We start from the raw sequence: 14680 nt of genomic DNA, 5'->3' as shown, positions 1-14680 counted from the left end.
GCGAAAGAAAGAATGCGCGAGCCGTCTGCCCTGGCGCTGCGAGCAGCCGACGCGAGCGGCGGGGGAGAGCAAAGCAGGGAGGGAGAGAGAGGCAGCGAGCGGCATTTCGCGTTCGTGTCGCTCTTCGCTTCTCCTGCGCTGCGCGCTTATAAAGTCGCGCCCGGCGCGAGTCCGCGGGTTCGAACCGCCGAGAAGACGTCGTCGTCGAGCGCTCGGTGGCGAACGAGAGGGAGTGGTGACGAGCAGACGTGCGCACGCCGTCGGGTCGGGCGGGTGGGCTCTGCGAAAAACAGAAACAAAAGAAACAGAAAGAGAAAAGCCGTTTAACCTTTTCGTCAATTGCGGCGCTTCGGGGAGCACGCTAGCCAGACGCGATGGCGGAGAAGTCGCGCTTCCAAGTTGCCAAGGTGGACTACGTGAACGAGGCGATGGCGCCGGACGAAGACGTGCCCAGGACGCCCACGGCCGTGGCCGCCGCATCCATGGGGGGTCCCCAGTGCGTGGTGACCAGCGCGTCGGCGTCGCCCACCGAGCTGGCTAACTACGGCACCGTGTACGACACCGTGAACGTGAAGAGTCTGCTCCACTACACTCAGGAGGCGCTTCCGCGCGTCGACCACTACCGGAACGTGATGTCGGTGCACGGACACATCAGTCGGCCCACGCTCGACGAGCTGCACTGCAGCGGACGCGGATCCATCCCGGGACTCACGCAGGTCAGTGCGACTCGATTGAAAAGACTGGCGAGAGCGAAAACAAGTGCGAACGCTCCTAGGGAAACGATGACAGGGACGGCCTATCTTTCATTGTTGTGAACTTAAGCGAGATTCGTTTAAAACATGAAAAAGCATCACAGAACGCTTAGCGCGTCATATTTCTTGAAGTGAGGGGCATTTCTCGGAGGCTACGCATGTTGTTGTCACTAGTAATTCTTCTAACTCGGGCTGCAGGATTAAAGTATTTATACCGGCAATAGGTGACTTTTCACCGCCGTTTCGCATTACCTTTTCTTTTTTTGTCGCCTGTTACATTTTTTTTTTTTCGAGAGTGGCATAGGAGCAGTTGCACAAGGGGGCAAACGTGGAGCGAGACCTATCCGAGAGCGAGAGGGAGCTCAAAAAATGTTGGCCACAGATACGGAAATCGACCTCTCTTGCGCGAGCGTACGTGTGTGCGATTGTTTCTTTCTTTCTTTGAATTGACTGCCTTAGTAGAACAGCGAAGCACTCGCAAGGAGATAGCGACGCTGAATGAGAAGTTCTGGAATCGAGGACACTCAGCGCAGTATATCGACACTACCTTATGTGGGTGCCAGATATAAGAAAAGGCCGAGCTTGTCTTCTCAGCATTTTACAGCTCGCTTAGGTATACTTTAGCCGTTGCCGAGCGCCTGAAACTGAACTTCGCAACTATATAGTTTAGGAGCGCCAAATTAATCCAGAGTACAAACGCACAACTCATGTAACCGCATAGCTGACGCCAAAAAACAGCATCGTGGTGGCCCCAGATTAGCGAGGATGCGACAAACACTGCTCCGCAGATTGTCACGCCGAGATAAATTCAGGCCTCAAGTACCTAACTGAAGCTGACCGTTTCTAGAGGCACACCTCAATCGCTGCCACGTCCTGCGTATTTGTTGTAGATTCGTTATCTGATATGACGGATGCGGACTATAGCCGGCATGCGCACTGAAACAGCGGCACTACGCATGCCAGTTGAGATCCGACTCCCGAGGGTGTTTCCTAACCGAAGCGCTTGAGCACACTCTGTGTACTACGCGGTGCATCGTGACGTTCGAAGGCAAACGACGATGCACCAGCTGTGCAGTTTATACTCCGCCTCTCGTCATCGAACAAGATCGGCGCGTAGACGATCTACTACAGCATCGCGGCCTGTTCAAACGAGTACCTGCGGAGGAGCGCGTCGACGCGAAATGACGCTTTCTGCTGGAATGTGCGCACATGGCGCCGACGCGGTTTACGTTTGAATTTCCCGCCTTTGGATCATTTCTTTTGCAGCGAGCCTGTTAGCCTCTAGCTGGTCGGCATTTCTCGCGGCGCGATCTCACAAAAAAAAAAAAAAAAAAAGAAAGCCTTCAACGATAAAAAAGTCCTTCAATGATTTACGCGAAAAATGCATGCATTCTTTGGGATCATGCATGCAACACACAATAAGTTTGAATAAATCCTGAGGTGCAGACGATCTGTATCTTATATTGTAGGAATGCTGCCGCAAAATACGCACAATGGAGAATCCAGCAAGCTGAAAAGAGCGCGTGCAACAAATGGCACGCCTCCTTCGTAGAATTGCCACCAGTATAAATACGGTGTTAAGGAAACATGCCTCTCTGTGTTGTTCCTGGCAATTTTCAGCTGGATCACATACTCGCTTCCTTGTCTACATCATTGGCAGGCAGATAAAACCAAGGTGGATTTCATCATACCCCAGGCCTACAAGACTGCGCCTGGCACCCCTCGCTATGCCAGCATCCAGCGGCCCCTCTATACATCTGGGCGTTCATAACACGGTAGATGGGCTAAATGACGCCCACCGAATGGCGCAGAAACACCGTTTAACGTTTACAACAACAGGCAGACGTGTTCTTAACAAACTGGGCATACAGCCCGGCCCCACTCACACTAGAGACGCATCCCTTCCACCTCTGGTTAGGGCCAGGAACCTTGCCAAATCGCTCCCTAATAATGTGCCCGCAGGGATACACGATGCCAGGCGTAGGTGTCGCGCGAACTCTCTGCCCGATTCCTGCAACGGCTACCCAGATGTACTTTATACGGTCGCGGCTCGTTATCCTCCCTCTCCTAGCCACTTTCACTTTAGAGTCTGCGTGGTGGCCGGCTCGGGGCAAATCGCTACCTCAGCGACCACCTCGACACCCAAATCAGACGCCGCGGAAGAAGCAGCTATCGCACTCGCAATGCTAAGTCTGGACATCCGTGCAGTGGTCAGCGACTCCAAGCAGGTCATCCCTAACTTCCTTCGCGGCAGAGTAGCTTCACCCGACATCTATCTCCTTCGTGCGCTCTCTTCCTTCCAGGACCGCGATCCCATCGAACTGGTGTGGGTTCCAGCTCACGCGGGCAATCAGGGGAACGAGGCAGCCCACCTCAGCGCTCGAGGTTTCGTCAGCCGAGCGGGGGGCACCTCCGACCCCGATGTGCCCAGCGAGGACCACACCACGTACATCACGACATATTATCGCACGAGTAGGCGACTTTACTCCGTTCCGCACCCTCGTCAACTACACAAACAGGCCTTCTTTAATCCTTACGTGCTCTCCCGTATATATGTATCCGGGTGACTATGAGCGTCACTGCCCCTCGTGCAATGTGTCCGCCACTTTCGCCCACGCGCTATGGGGATGTAGGGCCTTCCCTCCTCCCTCCCAGCTCTTGCCATCTCTCTCGCCGAAAGCGTTGGACTGCCTACTGCGATCAAACCGTAGCCGCATCCAGGCCGCAACCATCCTACACGCCAGGACGTCGCAGGCCTGTTCCGCCGGCCTGTCACCTAATGGCTCACTTGGTCAGTTCTGCCTTTGGCGAATTAAGTATCTCTCTCTCTCTCTTTTCAATAAAGAACAAGCACAAAACAAGCATCCAAACCACATCATTGATGATAAGGCGCTCCTGATAACAATGCGAAGGACGCAGCGCTCCCCGCATACGTTTCCCGATAATCTTTACTGTTGCTCAAGCTGCCTCGGCGACCGGAGCTTGCAACTCGGGGAGTGACGTCACTAGCCTTTCATATATATATATATATATATATATATATATATATATATATATATATATATAAGAACCAGCCTACCAACTGATTTCATTGTTGTTGCAACTATGGGTAGGCAACACATGCCTATAGGACTACCGAGGGGCAGCGTGAATACGAGGAAAAGAAACGGCCATTACGACCAGCGACGGCGTGCTGCCAAAATTACCATTACTCCCATTATTCTAAATTACCGTTACTCTAAAGCATTGCATGCCCCCCTCAGCAGGCGTAGTGGTGGTTTTCAACAGCTTCGCTGGAGACCTTTCACCGCGTCGATATGGCGAGCCATGTTTATATATATATATTCAACCCATGATGTATTCGCGAATGGAGAAAACAATATAATGACTGATTCTGCGTGCCTACAGTCAGTTTTACGTAAGGTGTATACTTAGCAAATGCTATTCGATCGAAGGTAAACTTTTCTTGGGCAATACTAAACCAAACGGCGATGAGCCAGAGCATTATAAAACAAAATAACAAAGTATTCAACGAGGCCAGATCGCACTTTGGCTTTGGCGGAGTCAACACTGGGCAAATTCGTGGGTGTCGTCATTTGGCGTGATATCGCTCCTCCCGAGGTCTCATTTCACGAAAGTGCTGACTTTCTTTTTCTTCATTTATAGTGTGGGTTTGTTGCCGTTTCCAACAAAACGTGGTCTCCCCGCGATTTTTCGCATTCAACCTGCCACCTCGCTATCGCCAAGTAGTAGTAACTTTAATTCCTATAATTTGTACGCGCAAAGTGCAGCTTTGGCACATCGCGGGGCCCCTATTTGATACTCGAATAATAAAATGCTTTCACATTCGATTCTGTTTGCGAACACTATATATGCGTCTTTTATGCTCTTGTTTACTTGCTTCGATAGGAACAAACTCTTTTTTAACTATCTCTCCCTCTCTCTTTCTGTTCTTTCCTTCACTATCTTTGTCTCCCCTTCCGGGGTGTAAAGTAGCAAATTAGATATTTATCTTCCGGTTATACTCCCCGGCTGTTGCATCTCATTTATGTCGCCCATTAGGACTCTCCATCGCCAAATTCAACGTTTTTTATTTGCTTGTCTGTTTGTTTGTTTCTTTTTTTGCCTCCCCATACCTTATTCGGCCTCGAAGCAATTTCACTTACAGTACTGGTGGCTTTTCGTTTCCGTGCACTTCTTCGCACTTAGACGTACATAAAAGCGTCGCGATACTCGAACGACACGGCGTGCTTCGACACGACGTGCTTCCAGAGGCGAGCGATTCTCGCCTTTCACTTCGGTCACGCCGCGATGCGAGGCTCTCGCGCTCGTAATCCCCCGCTTAAGCAGTTCCAGCGTGACGCGTTCGACAAACGCCAGCGTTATTGAAAATGACGGCGCGTCGAAGCGCTCCGTTACGGGCGACATTCTTTAGCCCTACTGCGCATGTAGTGTTTCACAACGCTCGTGTGGAGTGTGTGTGCAGTTGTGTTCAACGTGTCAAACTTAGGACTTTTTTTTTTTCTTCATACAGCTAAGCGACCGGAAAGACAGCTTCTTTTACAGTGAGCCCGTCGGAGGGCTTTCCGTAGTAATTAGGCTGGATGCCTCCGCGTGCGTTCAAACAACACTTCATTTATCTTTACTAATGTTTTTATTTGTTGCTTACTTTTAATATTTATCTAATTCTATTTATTTGCTGTTTATAATTCACCAGGTGGTCGAAATTTCCGGAGTCCCCCACTACGGCGTGCCTCATTATCAGATAGTGGTTTTGGCACGTAAAGCCCCACAATTTAATTTTAATTTTTACTGTTTATAATTGTAGAGTTACAACGCGTGTGCGATTAACGTCGTTGCCCAGCAAAGTTGAAATGCGAATGAGGTGGTGTACGGCTGAGTGTTAGCAACGAACACTAATGTCGTCAAGTTGGTGTATAATGTACTGCGCCCCTCGTTAATTTATACAAACTCCAATTTTGTCATTAGTTAGGTTACACAACTTATACATTGAAGATTAGGTGCTTAGGCCACAGCTACGTGTTGCGGTTGCATATATATAGTTGCAAACGCGTCTAGCTTTTGGGTGTAGGGTTAATTACGAAAATTTCAGGCCTAATTAACAATGAGCCCATGCACTAAACGTTGCATCATTGCGTTGTTTCTTGCATGTAGTTAAGAACGGAGCGAGAAGATGCATCTCATTTTTTCTCCCGATAAATTACCACGCATTGCGGTGACCTGCGGCGTTGCGAGGCTGACTTTTGCGGCAACAGAGTGGCCTGCATCCGCGCGTAAATAGGCACCCGCCTCGTAGCAAATGTCAGTGTTTAGTAGCTAGTTCCTTGCATATGTACTCACTTACCCGCCCCGATGGCTTAGAGTGTTGTGCTGCTAAGCACGAGGTCGCGGGAGCCTGTGCCCCGTGCATTGGGGTCAAGTTAAAAGATGGTCAAAATTAATCTAGAGTCCCCCACTACGGCGTGCCTCATAATCAAATCGTGGTATTGGGACGTGAAACCGCGTAATTCAATTCAGTATGTGCTAACCCGTTAGAAGCTTATAGTATATCGATTGTGCCACCGTGACATTGCCCCTATCTTTCGAGTAGTAGGAGGAAGAACATCTATTGAAAAAAGAAAAAAAAGACAGGTGTCTTTCTGCCTGTGTAGGGAGGCTCCATGGCTCTTGCGGCACTTGCTGTCTCCTGGGCCCTTGACTGAGGGCGCCTCTCCGCACATGCAGAAAGACACCTGCTCGTGCGGGGAATAGCCGCGCCAGTGAGCTATCAATGTTGGCTATTAAGCACATAAAAAGTGTTTGCTCCATAGTGATGGCGATAAGATAGCGTGTGTGTCAGGAAGGTGAGGAGGAAAGCGGCTTGCCTGTTCTGACGCTTTCGTGGCAGACGTTTTACATGCATCTGAAGTCACAAACCTCCTTCCTGGCATGGACGCGCGCCATTAACGATGTGCCGTGTCCCAAAGCCAAAGGCGAACCGCTCCGCGAGCTATGCCGCATGAGCGGCAAGACAAGGGGGAACTTTCCCGCGCGATAATCGCCGGCCATAAAGGCGAGACCAAACACACACGCATGCATGCGCGCACGCAAAGACGAAACGTAACGGACATCTTTATCACTTGTCTGCGCGCGAATTCAACGAATTCTTGACTGTATTCTTTTAAATCTCGCGCGCAGATTAACCAAACAGGGCCAATCGCTGCATTGTCGATGAAGTAAGCTTCAATTCATTGACGTAAGGTGCACCCAACATGTTGATTGCCTTTCAACAGAGAGCGCGCAAGCATTATATGCAGTCTTTATGCGAGTATAGTGGCGCACGCACACGCGCACACGCACGCACATACGCGCGCACACGCACGCACATACGCACACACACGCACGCACATACGCACACACGCGCACGCACATACGCACACGCACATGCACACACGCTCACGCACGTGCACACACGCTCACATGCACATGCGCACACACACACACACGCACGCACACACGCACACAAAAGATATACTTAACCGTCTGTGTCATGTGTTGTCGAATTTATTTGCTTGATATTGAACGAAGCGTTGAGCGAACCTTCTTTTCAGCAACTGTTCTAAAGGCTCATCTGCGCATACTACCGAAGCCGTGTTTGCCACGACATGCTTTCTTTCTCTATTTCGTCAACTTATTACGTCTCGAAACCCGTGTGAAGATCCGCAGTCGCGTATATCACTGAGGCTTCTAGCTAAACAAGCTTTATTTTCGCACCTAACGTAATGCAGGGCGCGCCCCTGCTTCTGCGCGCTCGTTTGAGCATTACGCACCGAGTTTCGCACAGCAGTGCTTTCACACAGCACAGCAGGGCTGTTAGACGGGCTAGTCGGCTGTACGAGCTTCTCGATTCACGTTACCAGCCCGATAGAATCGGGACATAAAGGGGAGTAGACGCAGAGACCACAAGCGCTGTTGGTGGCGGCGTCTCCTCCGCTTTGAGTCGCGTGTCTATCAAGCGTTGGTCTTATCCAGCGCGCCCATCGCGCTGGTGACGTGAAACGAGTGCTGTTGCGGGGCTTGTGCATCGCGGACGCACGATGCCACGCATGTTCTTATATAGGATGTTCCCTTCCATAATAGGCGTGCCGTCTATTTTTTTTTTTTTTTTCATCAGCGCGTCCCACTCACGTTTGCACACTATACCGGAGAAGCTGTATTTGAATCTCAAGCGGGAGATAATGTTTCATTGTTCTTCGCCGCACGACAAGGGTCAAGCTTACGATGAGAAGGCGGCTTGACGACGACACGATAGTGTCACGTCGACGACGAAGTGGTGGTGTGGACGACGCTTTAACGCAAAGGACATACACGGCAAACCCACTTCAAAGCTCTTAACTGCTGTGAGAGTAATTTCTTTTCTTTTTCTTTAGGTATAATGATGAAATGCCCTGCGATTTAATAGACGAACTGCTCTAGCTATCCGGAGCATCCTGCAGTTTTCCTCGCTCTGTTCAAAACTGTCGCATTGTCACCTCTCCAAATGACTCCAAACGGGTGACACACGTGGGTGGGGAGACATGTCGCACGCGCCGACACTCCACTGGCTCGCCGGCGAAGCGCTCGCCTCCCTCTTTGCGACAGGAAGCGTGTGACGGAGCTTCCGACCGCAGTGGCTTTCTATCAGCTTGCACTTTGCGACGCGACACTCTTTCTTACGTAAAGTTCGAGCGTTCCTTCGGCGCTGCGTGAGTCTCTTGTGTTGCGTAAGCTTGCACTTCGCGCCGTTGCCGTGCAGTGATGCGCCTGTCGGCTGCTGCTGGTGCTACGCATACTGCTCCTGTCGCTGCTGCTGAGAGGTCAATGTTAACACGCTGGTGAGAAGGCGCACGGCTGTCCGAAGTGAAGAAACCGCGGTAAGTAAAATAAGAATACCGCATGGGAAGCTGACGCGCGGGTCGACGTTCCGGTTACTAATAAATGTGGCGTAAGCCTTATCTACACACATACATACGGCGAATAGCCGTGTTCACTGGATATCGAAGGTGCAACCAGGACAATAGCTTAATATCCGATACGGATTCTGTTTCGGACCAAGTTATTAAACTTATTTTTGAAAGTCGGCGGAGTCGTCCAATTCTTGCGACTGTGCATGGCGCCACGAGTATCCTACGCGCGAGTTTGGACTCGGCACCGCCGTCCGCGTTTTGGTTTGGGTCCATCTGACGGATACGCACCAAGCCTCGTCACTCGGTAAAGGTGCACAGTATTTATATTAGGGAGCGTAATCTGCCGTTTTACCTTAATTTCATTGTTGTTCATTGAGTATTTTTTAGATTCCCGAGGCCTTCTTTATGCGAGAGCACTATAGGCGGATTTCGCGCACCTTGTAATTATCCGCCTGCTGTAAAGTCTAACACAGCGGCTCAAGTTGCTTACTGCCACGAGGAAATTATGCGAAATACTGGCACGTGCGCCCTCGCGCCAGACGTTTGAAACAGCTATTTTGGCGCCAGCGTGCGTACGATCGTGGCCTAACGGCTATAGTTAGATTCTAACAAATTCTACCTTCTAATATTCTACTAGATTAGATTCTAATATGCTAACACACCCAGTCTTCAACCTTGGCTAATGGCTAGAGCGTTGATAAACTTTGCCGGAATGCAGAAGTTCGATCCCATCATCGGTCGCGCGTTTCTTGTAGCATTATAGTCAGACTTGACCCACTTCGAAGGTATTAACACAAAGCTCGAGTTGTGTTCAGCGAACGTGATGGCGTCGCGGTGGGCACGAAATCGCAAAATAGATACGAGGTAGGAAGCGTCGCTTTGTGTGTGAGGTCGCCCGTGACGCGCGCTCGCGCAGGTGCCGAGGTGTCACAATCATCAAAATCTAAATATGCTTACTTAGGGAGTTGGCTGTACTTGGTCCGGGCCTGTATATCACTATCGTTATGTCAATATAGCTGTAGATTTTTTTTTTCTTATTCACATTTCTCTCATTTTCATCGCCTAGCACACTGAACGCTCACATCTCGAACAATGCGCAGACTCCTCGAAAATTGATCTTATAATTACGTCAAGCTGTGTTGTTCTGACACCAACTATTCCATGAATTCCTAAAAAAAATTCTTGAGGACCTGTCTGGTAACACATTATCAGAAGCCGCTGCGAACATCACTAAATGTATTATACAAGCTTGTTAGTTATTCAACTATGTATTTGCAAATAACTCGCTAAATTACTTTATGTTGCATATGGCGGAACTTTCAGTCATTGAGTGCATGCTCAAGGGCTTGTTCGCTGGGTTGGAATTTTGTAGACAGCACCCACATTTGAAATAAGGCGTCCTCAAATTTCGGTAGAATTTCTTTGGCGTTAAATCTACTTTCCCGGAAAGTCGTTCTCACGTACTCTGAACAAGGAAGATATTGGCGACGAATATCTCAAAGGTAGCGAGCGGCCGTTTCAGGTTTTCCCGCTAAATGCGTATGCCTCGAACACTGGAACAGCTTCAGTTCCACAGTTTCAAAGCGGGGCACAAGTAATTATCACGAGAGCATATTAGTGAATTTAGCTAACCAACTATTGAGTATCGCGCATTTGCTGACGCCTACCGCCGCTAACATTACGCCGTCCGAGAAAGCGTCTCCACTATAATCACTGAAATGCATTCACGCAAGTTGGCTTTCTTTATTAATTGACACAATACAAGGGTGATGTTGGCGCACATGCATGAAGTCGGCTGCCCCTTGTCTCATGAACAGATGGTACGCTCATATATATTATTGGGCAGTCATGTACCCTCCCCTCCCCTACTTCATGCACTTTCTTCTTTATTTTTACTTCACTTCAGATATCCTGCTGTCATATTTAATCCTCCCCACCCCACCGTGTTAGTCAGCCGCGGAAGTTAGTATGGGAGTAGCCAGCCAGCTTTACATTGACTACTATTTCTTTCCTGCTCCTCCTTTGTACACTTACGCAAAAGGCTGCGTAACTGCACGTTTGTTCTCGCTCTCATCTTTCTGTTCTCCTGTTCGTCTTTCCCCAAAGAAGGGTGGCCAATCAGACGCTCTTCTGGTTAACGTCCCCGACTTCTCTATCTTCTTTCTCTCTACTTTGTGCAGACAAACGAGCAGATGAGCAGCTAATGGCGCACGCAACGACATTACGACTTAAGTCAAAGACAACCTTACGAGGACGCTCACAAAGCAACGATGCGGACAAGAACAATATCTTAGTTGGTCGCGACAATTGGCACATCCTAAACGGAACGAAGCGCGCGCCGTCCTGCGCGAGCAAGAGAGCTGATCGAGCGAATATCGTATGCCTGCTTCTCGACTTCGAGAGAAAAGAAGCGCCCGTTGTTCACGTGCGTTCGGCGGGAGCGCGGATTTGGTTTCCGTGGCTGCTCACCGCCTCGCGTGTCGGCAGCAGCCCCGCGACGAACGCGTGCTCCTGGACCGAACACGTATCGCAGTCGCTTCTGTTGGAGCGCTCGAGGCTGTGCTTGCGATGACCAAGTCATCGATCAACTTTCCGGTCAACCGGTCGAAGCTTTACTTGCAATTACCGTAAAAAAAAAAAAAAAAAAAAAAAACGAAATGTTGCTTCCGTAACATTTCGGGAAACGGTCTCAACGGGGCTTATTCTTGTTAATCTTTTTTTTTTTTTAATTCATGGACTGGAATCAAACACAAAACAAAATCTGTGTTTGCGTATGTGCGAATTGTTCTCGGTGCCAATTTTTTCCCGAGCGGTGGGCCCTACATGGAAATCACGAAAAGTTAGATGCGCTACGAAATTAGCTCCTGGTGGCGGCATGTGCTGGTGGCGGCAGGCTGAGCTGGTACGACCCGTGATGGTGGCAAAGTATCTGCCGTGGTCGCTTTCAGTGCGTGGCTGTGTGTGCCCTGCTGCTGAACACAGGGTCTCGGATTGAATTACTGTCCCCCGGCGGCAGCATTCCGATTGGGACAGAAGCCTAAAATGCACTCGTACGCAGGTTTAAGTGCACGTTATAGAGAACATCAGGTGGTCGGAACACAGAGCCCTCTACTATGGCACCTATCATGCGTTCTGGTGTTGGTTTGGGATAATAAATACAAGTAATCATTGACTTGAACATTAAAAAAGCATGGGTTACTTTATAATTCATTTAAGGCAAGGTAACTTGTCGATGTGATTGTAAAGCCTGCCTCTGTCGCGCGGTAACTATATGACGTTCTATACTTCTGAGCAACAGGCCACGCGGGCACTTTTGTCAAAGAGCACCATGTCCATGCGCTCGTTTTTTTTTTTTTCATGTCAGATATAGCGCTGTTCTCTTTTCCTTGTTTTTTTTTTTTTTTTTTTTTTTGTAGCCGTGAAACAATTAGCCCGTCAGTCAATCTCGGCTGCTTTCTCAGCTGGCGCGGACGGAGGTGTTTCGTGGATATGTGTCAAAAGCCTGTGACAGCGTTGCACTTGACCTTATACCACGTTGGATACGTTGTGCATACTAGCTCGTCCTACCCGTTAGGCCGAGCTGCAATGCGTATATATACGACCACGCTCCGCGTAGGCGCGCTTTTATTGGTTGTTATATGCTGCGTTCTTTCTTTTTTCTTTTTTCTGCCTCGTCGGTTCGTGCTGCTGGATTCTCGCGTCGCTCGCATACCGACCGCTCGTTCACGAAGCGCTATTGTTTTGCAGAGACTCGCGAGGAAGCCGAAAAATGCGCGGGTCGATAGTGAAAAACCATGCGCCGACGCCGACAGCAGCAGCAGCAGCGAAGGCTACTTCCCCAAAGCTATGCGCTGTTTACTTTCAATAATTTTTTTTCCCGCACGTTTAGTTACATTTTCGATTTGTTCGCTGTTTATAGTGTTTTTCTGGAGATGCACTTCCTACGCAGTGGCACTCCCGTTTTCTCGGCACGTTCCAAAACGCTTCATTTGGGGTTTCGTGCACTTAAATAACGCGTGAAAAGATATGCCAGATAGATATGGATAGCCAAAAGGCTATCGCCGCTGAGCGTTTTTGCCCCCCGTTCACTTTCTCGGACACTGTAGTCGTCTCGCCATTCGCCGGCAAACGGAAAGCCGGCAGCACTAGGCTGTCTCACGTGTGGCTTCCCTCAAAAGGTCAGAGCGAGCCCATAGCTGCTTAGCTTCGACGACGTTCGACGCGTTAGTCACCATCGCGAACAACATTCTGTGGCAGTAAAAGGGAAGCTACAGGGACTTTGCGTCTACACGTGTGTTACTGCGCCAAGTAGTCCGGCAGAGTTTGACAGCGTTGTGGGTTTCTTGGAACGGATACCGAAGCCGTGTAACATATACGCGCGATGCTCTCGCGTTTGCCCTAACGCAGAAGAGAAAAAGCAGAAATTTAGTCGAAGTTAAAACTCAGTGGCGTACTTTTGTCTTATTTTGCTTCTGTGAATATGATGTTTGTTTCCTTTTCCCAAGCTTCAATGTAACGTAAATGAGAATGTGGGACTTTTTTTTCGGGAGAGCTCTGTTCACGCTTCGCCTCCGCAGATTTTCATTCATGGAGACTGAAATTTGTCCGTAAGTGTATCGGGTACATTCAATATGGCGGCATCGCGTTGCTTCAACTGCCTTGACGTTTTCGTCACTACGTGATTTGTTGTAAGAACGTCAACTCAGCATTGTTGCGTCATAAACTTGAGTCTACCATTTTTGTGAGCCATGGCTAGATGAGGGCTGAGCTTTGTTGGGCTTTAATTAGCGTGTTATGCGGGTCGCACGTTTTACAGAGGTTTTACAGTAAACACTTTTGGATGACCGCACGATATTTTCCGTCGATATACGTAGGTCATCGTTTCGTATATCTTATGGTATACTACATGGAACCGTTTAGAGTGCAGTTTACCTGAGGTGATAGTGGTATTTATTGGCTGTATTCGGTCATGGAAATGGTATATGTGTTTGTTGCATATGGATCCATGCATTTTCATTCCAGTGCAAATATATTGGCCCGTAAGATGCACATGCAATGGAACCTACTCATGGCGTGTGGAACAAAGGAAATAGAATCTTATATCTGTTGCACTATTTCAGACAGACGTGCTTATTAAGTGCATGCATGTTGTAGTATGCTAATGTTCATCCACTAGTATCACAATACAGTGGTCCCTTCTGAGACCGAAAATCAAGCTATTTACAGGCATGGTGCTCGAACCTTGACAATAGCTGAAAAAAATTAGTGGACTGCAATGCACTATCTGCACTCAGGGTTTGCTTAGGCTGAACTGCTGCACTTGTATAAGCTGTATCATAAATTCCTAAAAATAAAAATAATAATAATGAAAAGTCGCTTTTCCTGCTACACATGCGTAGCGGCAGATGTCGTATTTTGTATGAAAGCCTCCAATTACGTTTCATTACCAACTTTGGTACATAATTATTGGTTAGTGCTGATGCTTTTTTATCCCTATAAATGCTAATGCTTGCATGAGCTTAAGGAAAGAATTGTTCTCCTGAAGTTTACAAGCATCAGCTTATGGGGAACCAGCGCTGGACAGGCGGCGCGTCGAAAAGAGTGCGTTGCACGCCGCCCTGGCGACGAAATGCGGCATATCCCAGCCGCTCGACCAGACGATACGTCCGCGGCGCGGCCCTTTCATAGTTCGCATGTTACCGTCTTCGCGCCGCTTCAAGTGGATAGTTTTCGTAAAGAAGCTAGCGCCATCAAGTCAAGAAATGACGAAAGAAGCTTTTTTAAGCTTTGTATATTTTCCACTGTGTGTCGCGGCGAGCACGTGCGTTTATTTAACGGTTGCGTCGTGTGCCGTTCCCATGCTTATGTGGCAGCCTGCCTCGCCAATCTAGCAGCTACGGCGCCGGTCTTGCTGCGCTATGGTTTCGGAAGTATTAGTTGGCCTGAAGACATTCCATACTTCTCTGGCTAGACATAAGAAAT

General features: G+C 48.9%; 1 protein-coding gene across 1 annotated transcript in view; it reads left to right on the top strand.

Moving 5' to 3' along the window:
* Positions 1 to 635: 635 nt before the first annotated feature.
* LOC129384129 (bumetanide-sensitive sodium-(potassium)-chloride cotransporter-like) overlaps positions 636 to 14680 on the top strand; it is a 129937-nt gene continuing 115892 nt past the window's right edge. The window contains exon 1 of the mRNA XM_072286443.1: positions 636 to 716. The gene's annotated coding sequence lies outside the window, so the exon portion shown is untranslated. The remainder of the gene's footprint in view (positions 717 to 14680) is intronic.

The sequence above is a fragment of the Dermacentor andersoni genome, chromosome 2 (assembly GCF_023375885.2).
Source record: "Dermacentor andersoni chromosome 2, qqDerAnde1_hic_scaffold, whole genome shotgun sequence".
Lineage (NCBI taxonomy): Eukaryota > Metazoa > Arthropoda > Arachnida > Ixodida > Ixodidae > Dermacentor > Dermacentor andersoni.
Note: the sequence above shows the minus strand (reverse complement) of the source record. Positions and strands in the feature narration are given on the sequence as shown.